This window comes from Prorops nasuta, unplaced genomic scaffold (genome assembly GCF_024137725.1).
Source record: "Prorops nasuta isolate Cenicafe-Biocafe unplaced genomic scaffold, Cenicafe_Pnas_1.2 PNAS00029, whole genome shotgun sequence".
In the NCBI taxonomy this organism is placed as follows: Eukaryota; Metazoa; Arthropoda; class Insecta; order Hymenoptera; family Bethylidae; genus Prorops; species Prorops nasuta.
Window position 1 is genome coordinate 2,637,065 of NW_027116826.1, and position 11,259 is coordinate 2,648,323.

Sequence of the window (11,259 nt, forward strand, 5' to 3'; positions counted from 1 at the left end):
CTATATAATTACTCAATGACCCCATGTGCCCCCCCCTAGTCCAAATAAGTACTCAATGACCCCATGTGACCCCCCCTAGTCCTATATAAATACTCAATGACCCCATGTGACCACTCCTTAGTCCTATATAAGAACTCAATGACCCCATGTGACCAACATTAGTACTATATAAGTACTCAATGACCCCATGTGACCCACCCTAGTCCCATATAAGTACTCAATGACCCCATGTGACCCACCCTAGTCCTAAATAAGTACTCAATGACCCCATGTGAATCACCCTAGTCCTATATAAGTACTAAATGACCCCATGTCACCCACCCTAGTCCTATATAAGTTCACAATGACCACATGTGACCCACCCTAGTCCTATATAAGTACTCAGTGACCCCATGTGACCCCCCCTAGTCCTATATAAGTACTCAATGACCCCATGTGACCCACCCTATTCCTATATAAGTACACAATTATCCAAGTGACCCACCCTAGTCTTATATAAGTACTCAATGACCCCATGTGACCCACCCTAGTCCTATATAAGTACTAAATGACCCCATGTCACCCACCCCTAGTCCTATATAAGTTCACAATGACCCATTGTGACCCACCCAATTCCTATATAAGTACTCAATGACCCCATGTGACCCACCCTATTCCTATATAAGTACTCAATGACGGCATGTGACCCACCATAGTCCTATATAAGTACTCAATGACCCCATGTGACCCACCCTAGTCTTATATAAGTACTCAAAGACCCCATGTGACCCACCCTAGTCCTATATAAGTACTAAATGACCCCATGTCACCCACCCTAGTCCTATATAAGTTCACAATGACCCCATGTGACCCACCCTAGTCCTATATAAGTACTCAATGACCCCATGTGACCCACCCTGGTCCTATATAAGTACTCAAAGACCCCAGGTGAGCCACCCTAGTCCTATATAAGTACTCAAAGACCCCATGTGACCCCCCCTAGTCCTATATAAGTACTCAATGACCCCATGTGACCCACCCTAGTCCTATATAAGTACTAAATGACCCCATGTCACCCACCCTAGTCCTATATAAGTTCACAATGACCCCATGTGACCCACCCAATTCCTATATAAGTACTCAATGACCCCATGTGACCCACCCAATTCCTATGTAAGTACTCAATGACCCCAGGTGAACTATCCTAGTCCTATATAAGTACTCAATGACCCCATGTGACCCACCCAATTCCTATATAAGTACTCAAGACCCCAGGTGACCCACCCTAGTCCTATATAAGTACTCAATGTCCCCATGTGACCCACCCTAGTCCTATATAAGTACTCAATGACCCCATGTGACCCACCCTAGTCCTATATAAGTACTAAATGACCCCATGTCACCCACCCTAGTCCTATATAAGTACTCAATGACCCCATGTGACCCACCCTAGTCCTATATAAGTACTAAATGACCACATGTGACCCCTCCCTAGTCCTATATAAGTACTCAGTGACCCCATGTGACCCACCCTAGTCCTATATAAGTATTCAATGACCCCATGTGACTTACCCTAGTGCTATATAAGTACTCAATGACCCTATGTGACCCACCCTAGTCCTATATAAGTACTCAATGACCCCATGTGACCCCCCTTAATCTTATATATGTACCCAATGACCCCAGGTCAGCCACCCTAATCTTATATAAGTACTCAATGACCCCATATGACCCCCCTTAGTCCTATATAAGTACTCAATGACCCCATGTGACCCACCCTATTCCTATATAAGTACTCAATGACGGCATGTGACCCACCATAGTCCTATATAAGTACTCAATGACCCCATGTGACCCACCCTAGTCTTATATAAGTACTCAAAGACCCCATGTGACCCACCCTAGTCCTATATAAGTACTAAATGACCCCATGTCACCCACCCTAGTCCTATATAAGTTCACAATGACCCCATGTGACCCATCCTAGTCATATATAAGTACTCAATGACCCCATGTGACCCACCCTAGTCCTATATAAGTACTCAAAGACCCCAGGTCAGCCACGCTAGTCCTATATAAGTACTCAATGACACCATGTGACCCCCCTAGTCCTATATAAGTATTCAATGACCCCATGTGACCCCCCCTAGTCCTATAAAAGTACTCAATGACCCCATGTGACACCCCTAGTCCTATATAAGTACTCAATGACCCCATGTGACCCCTCCTAGTCCTATATAAGTACTCAATGACCCCAGTTCAGCCACCCTAGTCCTATATAAGTACTCAATGACCCCATGTGACACCCCTAGTCCTATATAAGTACTCAATGACCCCATGTGACCCCTCCTAGTCCTATATAAGTACTCAATGACCCCAGGTCAGCCACCCTAGTCCTATATAAGTACTCAATGACCCCGTGTGACCCAACCTAGTCCTATATAAGTACTCAATGACCCCGTGTGACCCAACCTAGTCCTATATAAGTACTCAGTGACCCCGTGTGACCCAACCTAGTCCTATATAAGTACTCAGTGACCCCGTGTGACCCAGCCTAGTCCTATATAAGTACTCAATGACCCCGTGTGACCCAACCTAGTCCTATATAAGTACTCAATGACCCCGTGTGACCCAACCTAGTCCTATATAAGTACTCAATGACCCCGTGTGACCCAACCTAGTCCTATATAAGTACTCAATGACCCCGTGTGACCCAGCCTAGTCCTATATAAGTACTCAATGACCCCGTGTGACCCAACCTAGTCCTATATAAGTACTCAATGACCCCGTGTGACCCAACCTAGTCCTATATAAGTACTCAATGACCCCGTGTGACCCAACCTAGTCCTATATAAGTACTCAGTGACCCCGTGTGACCCAACCTAGTCCTATATAAGTACTCAGTGACCCCGTGTGACCCAGCCTATTCCTATATAAGTACTCAATGACCCCGTGTGACCCAACCTAGTCCTATATAAGTACTCAATGACCCCGTGTGACCCAACCTAGTCCTATATAAGTACTCAATGACCCCGTGTGACCCAACCTAGTCCTATATAAGTACTCAATGACCCCGTGTGACCCAGCCTAGTCCTATATAAGTACTCAATGACCCCGTGTGACCCAACCTAGTCCTATATAAGTACTCAATGACCCCGTGTGACCCAACCTAGTCCTATATAAGTACTCAATGACCCCGTGTGACCCAACCTAGTCCTATATAAGTACTCAATGACCCCGTGTGACCCAACCTAGTCCTATATAAGTACTCAATGACCCCGTGTGACCCAACCTAGTCCTATATAAGTACTCAATGACCCCGTGTGACCCAACCTAGTCCTATATAAGTACTCAGTGACCCCGTGTGACCCAACCTAGTCCTATATAAGTACTCAGTGACCCCGTGTGACCCAGCCTAGTCCTATATAAGTACTCAATGACCCCGTGTGACCCAGCCTAGTCCTATATAAGTACTCAATGACCCCGTGTGACCCAGCCTAGTCCTATATAAGTACTCAATGACCCCGTGTGACCCAGCCTAGTCCTATATAAGTACTCAATGACCCCGTGTGACCCAACCTAGTCCTATATAAGTACTCAATGACCCAGTGTGACCCAACCTAGTCCTATATAAGTACTCAATGACCCAGTGTGACCCAACCTAGTCCTATATAAGTACTCAGTGACCCCGTGTGACCCAGCCTAGTCCTATATAAGTACTCAATGACCCCGTGTGACCCAACCTAGTCCTATATAAGTACTCAATGACCCCGTGTGACCCAACCTAGTCCTAAATAAGTACTCAATGACCCCGTGTGACCCAGCCTAGTCCTATATAAGTACTCAGTGACCCCGTGTGACCCAGCCTAGTCCTATATAAGTACTCAATGACCCCGTGTGACCCAACCTAGTCCTATATAAGTACTCAATGACCCCGTGTGACCAAACCTAGTCCTATATAAGTACTCAATGACCCCGTGTGACCCAACCTAGTCCTATATAAGTACTCAATGACCCCGTGTGACCCAACCTAGTCCTATATAAGTACTCAATGACCCCGTGTGACCCAGCCTAGTCCTATATAAGTACTCAATGACCCGGTGTGACCCAACCTAGTCCTATATAAGTACTCAATGACCCCGTGTGACCCAACCTAGTCCTATATAAGTACTCAATGACACAGTGTGACCCAACCTAGTCCTATATAAGTACTCAATGACCCAGTGTGACCCAACCTAGTCCTATATAAGTACTCAGTGACCCCGTGTGACCCAGCCTAGTCCTATATAAGTACTCAATGACCCCGTGTGACCCAACCTAGTCCTATATAAGTACTCAATGACCCCGTGTGACCCAACCTAGTCCTATATAAGTACTCAATGACCCAGTGTGACCCAACCTAGTCCTATATAAGTACTCAATGACCCCATGTGACCCACCCTAGTCCTATATAAGTACTAAATGACCACATGTGACCCCTCCCTAGTCCTATATAAGTACTCAATGACCCAGTGTGACCCAACCTAGTCCTATATAAGTACTCAATGACCCAGTGTGACCCAACCTAGTCCTATATAAGTACTCAGTGACCCCGTGTGACCCAGCCTAGTCCTATATAAGTACTCAATGACCCCGTGTGACCCAACCTAGTCCTATATAAGTACTCAATGACCCCGTGTGACCCAACCTAGTCCTATATAAGTACTCAATGACCCCGTGTGACCCAACCTAGTCCTATATAAGTACTCAGTGACCCCGTGTGACCCAGCCTAGTCCTATATAAGTACTCAATGACCCCGTGTGACCCAACCTAGTCCTATATAAGTACTCAATGACCCCGTGTGACCAAACCTAGTCCTATATAAGTACTCAATGACCCCGTGTGACCCAACCTAGTCCTATATAAGTACTCAATGACCCCGTGTGACCCAACCTAGTCCTATATAAGTACTCAATGACCCCGTGTGACCCAGCCTAGTCCTATATAAGTACTCAATGACCCGGTGTGACCCAACCTAGTCCTATATAAGTACTCAATGACCCCGTGTGACCCAACCTAGTCCTATATAAGTACTCAATGACACAGTGTGACCCAACCTAGTCCTATATAAGTACTCAATGACCCAGTGTGACCCAACCTAGTCCTATATAAGTACTCAGTGACCCCGTGTGACCCAGCCTAGTCCTATATAAGTACTCAATGACCCCGTGTGACCCAACCTAGTCCTATATAAGTACTCAATGACCCCGTGTGACCCAACCTAGTCCTATATAAGTACTCAATGACCCAGTGTGACCCAACCTAGTCCTATATAAGTACTCAATGACCCCATGTGACCCACCCTAGTCCTATATAAGTACTAAATGACCACATGTGACCCCTCCCTAGTCCTATATAAGTACTCAGTGACCCCATGTGACCCACCCTAGTCCTATATAAGTATTCAATGACCCCATGTGACCTACCCTAGTGCTATATAAGTACTCAATGACCCTATGTGACCCACCCTAGTCCTATATAAGTACTCAATGACCCCATGTGACCCCCCTTAGTCTTATATATGTACCCAATGACCCCAGGTCAGCCACCCTAATCTTATATAAGTACTCAATGACCCCATATGACCCCCCCTAGTCCTATATAAGTACTCAATGACCCCATGTGACCCACCCTATTCCTATATAAGTACTCAATGACGGCATGTGACCCACCATAGTCCTATATAAGTACTCAATGACCCCATGTGACCCACCCTAGTCTTATATAAGTACTCAAAGACCCCATGTGACCCACCCTAGTCCTATATAAGTACTAAATGACCCCATGTCACCCACCCTAGTCCTATATAAGTTCACAATGACCCCATGTGACCCATCCTAGTCATATATAAGTACTCAATGACCCCATGTGACCCACCCTAGTCCTATATAAGTACTCAAAGACCCCAGGTCAGCCACCCTAGTCCTATATAAGTACTCAATGACCCCATGTGACCCCCCCTAGTCCTATATAAGTATTCAATGACCCCATGTGAACCCCCCTAGTCCTATAAAAGTACTCAATGACCCCATGTGACACCCCTAGTCCTATATAAGTACTCAATGACCCCATGTGACCCCTCCTAGTCCTATATAAGTACTCAATGACCCCAGTTCAGCCACCCTAGTCCTATATAAGTACTCAATGACCCCATGTGACCCCCCCCTAGTCCTATATAAGTACTCAATGGCCCCATGTGACCCCCCCTACTCCTATATAAGTACTAAATGACCCCATGTCTCCCACCCTAGTCGTATATAAGTTCTCCATGACGCCATGTGACCCACCCTAGTCCTATATAAGTACTCAACGACCCCATGTGACCCCCCCCTAGTCCTATATAAGTACTCAATGACCCCAGGTCAGCCACCCTAGTGTTATATAAGTACTCAATGACCCAATGTGACCCACGCTAGTCCTATATAATTACTTAATGATCCCATGTGACCCACCCTAGTGCTATATAAATACTCAATGACCCCATGTGACTCCCCCTAGTCCTATATAAGTACTCAGTGACCCCGTGTGACCCAGCCTAGTCCTATATAAGTACTCAATGACCCCGTGTGACCCAGCCTAGTCCTATATAAGTACTCAATGACCCCGTGTGACCCAGCCTAGTCCTATATAAGTACTCAATGACCCCGTGTGACCCAACCTAGTCCTATATAATTACTCAATGACCCCGTGTGACCCAACCTAGTCCTATATAAGTACTCAGTGACCCCGTGTGACCCAACCTAGTCCTATATAAGTACTCAGTGACCCCGTGTGACCCAGCCTAGTCCTATATAAGTACTCAGTGACCCCGTGTGACCCAGCCTAGTCCTATATAAGTACTCAATGACCCCGTGTGACCCAGCCTAGTCCTATATAAGTACTCAATGACCCCGTGTGACCCAGCCTAGTCCTATATAAGTACTCAATGACCCCGTGTGACCCAACCTAGTCCTATATAAGTACTCAATGACCCAGTGTGACCCAACCTAGTCCTATATAAGTACTCAATGACCCAGTGTGACCCAACCTAGTCCTATATAAGTACTCAGTGACCCCGTGTGACCCAGCCTAGTCCTATATAAGTACTCAATGACCCCGTGTGACCCAACCTAGTCCTATATAAGTACTCAATGACCCCGTGTGACCCAACCTAGTCCTATATAAGTACTCAATGACCCCGTGTGACCCAACCTAGTCCTATATAAGTACTCAATGACCCCGTGTGACCCAACCTAGTCCTATATAAGTACTCAATGACCCCGTGTGACCCAACCTAGTCCTATATAAGTACTCAATGACCCCGTGTGACCCAACCTAGTCCTATATAAGTACTCAATGACCCCGTGTGACCCAACCTAGTCCTATATAAGTACTCAATGACCCCGTGTGACCCAACCTAGTCCTATATAAGTACTCAATGACCCCAGGTGACCCACCCTAGTCCTATATAAGTACTCAATGTCCCCATGTGACCCACCCTAGTCCTATATAAGTACTCAATGACCCCATGTGACCCACCCTAGTCCTATATAAGTACTAAATGACCCCATGTCACCCACCCTAGTCCTATATAAGTACTCAATGACCCCATGTGACCCACCCTAGTCCTATATAAGTACTAAATGACCACATGTGACCCCTCCCTAGTCCTATATAAGTACTCAGTGACCCCAAGTGACCCACCCTAGTCCTATATAAGTATTCAATGACCCCATGTGACTTACCCTAGTGCTATATAAGTACTCAATGACCCTATGTGACCCACCCTAGTCCTATATAAGTACTCAATGACCCCATGTGACCCCCCTTAGTCTTATATATGTACCCAATGACCCCAGGTCAGCCACCCTAATCTTATATAAGTACTCAATGACCCCATATGACCCCCCCTAGTCCTATATAAGTACTCAATGACCCCATGTGACCCACCCTATTCCTATATAAGTACTCAATGACGGCATGTGACCCACCATAGTCCTATATAAGTACTCAATGACCCCATGTGACCCACCCTAGTCTTATATAAGTACTCAAAGACCCCATGTGACCCACCCTAGTCCTATATAAGTACTAAATGACCCCATGTCACCCACCCTAGTCCTATATAAGTTCACAATGACCCCATGTGACCCATCCTAGTCATATATAAGTACTCAATGACCCCATGTGACCCACCCTAGTCCTATATAAGTACTCAAAGACCCCAGGTCAGCCACCCTAGTCCTATATAAGTACTCAATGACCCCATGTGACCCCCCCTAGTCCTATATAAGTATTCAATGACCCCATGTGACCCCCCCTAGTCCTATAAAAGTACTCAATGACCCCATGTGACACCCCTAGTCCTATATAAGTACTCAATGACCCCATGTGACCCCTCCTAGTCCTATATAAGTACTCAATGACCCCAGTTCAGCCACCCTAGTCCTATATAAGTACTCAATGACCCCATGTGACCCCCCCCTAGTCCTATATAAGTACTCAATGGCCCCATGTGACCCCCCCTACTCCTATATAAGTACTAAATGACCCCATGTCTCCCACCCTAGTCGTATATAAGTTCTCCATGACGCCATGTGACCCACCCTAGTCCTATATAAGTACTCAACGACCCCATGTGACCCCCCCCTAGTCCTATATAAGTACTCAATGACCCCAGGTCAGCCACCCTAGTGTTATATAAGTACTCAATGACCCAATGTGACACACGCTAGTCCTATATAATTACTTAATGATCCCATGTGACCCACCCTAGTGCTATATAAATACTCAATGACCCCATGTGACTCCCCCTAGTCCTATATAAGTTCTCAATGAACCCATGTGACCCACCCTAGTCCTATATAATTACTTAATGACCCCATGTGACCCACCCTAGTCCTATATAAATACTCAATGACCCCATGTGACTCCCCCTAGTCCTATATAAGTTCTCAATGACCCCATGTGACCCACCCTAGTCCTATATAAGTACTCAATGACCCCATGCGACCCCCTCATGTCCTATATAAGTTCTCAATGACCCAATGTGACCCACCCTAGTCTTATATAAGTACTCAATGACCCCATGTGACCCGCCCTAGTCCTATATAAGTACTCAATGACCCCATGTGACCCCCCCTAGTCCTATATAAGTACTCAATGACCCCAGTTCAGCCCCCTTAGTCCTATATAAGTACTCAATGACCCCATGTGCCCCCCCCTAGTCCTATATAAGTACTCAATGACCCCATGTGACCCCCCCTAGTCCTATATAAATACTCAATGACCCCATGTGACCCCTCCTTAGTCCTATATAAGAACTCAATGACCCCATGTGACCAACATTAGTCCTATATAAGTACTCAATGACCCCATGTTACCCACCCTAGTCCCATATAAGTACTCAATGACCCCATGTGACCCACCCTAGTCCTAAATAAGTACTCAATGACCCCATGTGAATCACCCTAGTCCTATATAAGTACTAAATGACCCCATGTCACCCACCCTAGTCCTATATAAGTTCACAATGACCACATGTGACCCACCCTAGTCTTATATAATTACTCAATGACCCCATGTGACCCACCCTAGTCCTATATAAGTACTAAATGACCCCATGTCACCCACCCTAGTCCTATATAAGTTCACAATGACCCCATGTGACCCACCCAATTCCTATATAAGTACTCAATGACTCCATGTGACCCACCCTATTCCTATATAAGTACTCAATGACGGCATGTGACCCACCATAGTCCTATATAAGTACTCAATGACCCCATGTGACCCACCCTAGTCTTATATAAGTACTCAAAGACCCCATGTGACCCACCCTAGTCCTATATAAGTACTAAATGACCCCATGTCACCCACCCTAGTCCTATATAAGTTCACAATGACGCCATGTGACCCACCCTAGTCCTATATAAGTACTCAATGACCCCATGTGACCCACCCTGGTCCTATATAAGTACTCAATGACCCCAGGTCAGCCACCCAAGTCCTATATAAGTACTCAATGACCCCATGTGACCCCCCCTAGTCCTATATAAGTACTCAATGACCCCATGTGACCCCCCCTAGTCATATAAAAGTACTCAATGACCCCATGTGACACCCCTAGTCCTATATAAGTACTCAATGACCCCATGTGCCCCTCCTAGTCCTATATAAGTACTCAATGACCCCAGTTCAGCCACCCTAGTCCTATATAAGTACTCAATGACCCCATGTGACCCCCCCCCCTAGTCCTATATAAGTACTCAATGGCCCCATGTGACCCCCCCTACTCCTATATAAGTACTAAATGACCCCATGTCTCCCACCCTAGTCGTATATAAGTTCTCCATGACGCCATGTGACCCACCCTAGTCCTATATAAGTACTCAACGACCCCATGTGACCCCCCCCCTAGTCCTATATAAGTACTCAATGACCCCAGGTCAGCCACCCTAGTCCTATATAAGTACTCAATGACCCCATGTGACCCCCCCTAGTCCTATATAAGTACTCAATGACCCCATGTGACCCACCCTAGTCTTATATAAGTACTCATTGACCCCATGTGACCACTCCTTAGTCCTATATAAGAACTCAATGACCCCATGTGACCAACATTAGTACTATATAAGTACTCAATGACCCCATGTGACCCCCCCTAGTCCTATATAAATACTCAATGACCCCATGTGACCACTCCTTAGTCCTATATAAGAACTCAATGACCCCATGTGACCAACATTAGTACTATATAAGTACTCAATGACCCCATGTGACCCACCCTAGTCCCATATAAATACTCAATGGCCCCATGTGACCCACCCTAGTCCTAAATAAGTACTCAATGACCCCATGTGAATCACCCTAGTCCTATATAAGTACTAAATGACCCCATGTCACCCACCCTAGTCCTATATAAGTTCACAATGACCACATGTGACCCACCCTAGTCCTATATAAGTACTCAGTGACCCCATGTGACCCCCCCTAGTCCTATATAAGTACTCAATGACCCCATGTGACCCACCCTATTCCTATATAAGTACACAATTACCCAAGTGACCCACCCTAGTCTTATATAAGTACTCAATGACCCCATGTGACCCACCCTAGTCCTATATAAGTACTAAATGACCCCATGTCACCCACCCCTAGTCCTATATAAGTTCACAATGACCCCATGTGACCCACCCAATTCCTATATAAGTACTCAATGACCCCATGTGACCCACCCTATTCCTATATAAGTACTCAAT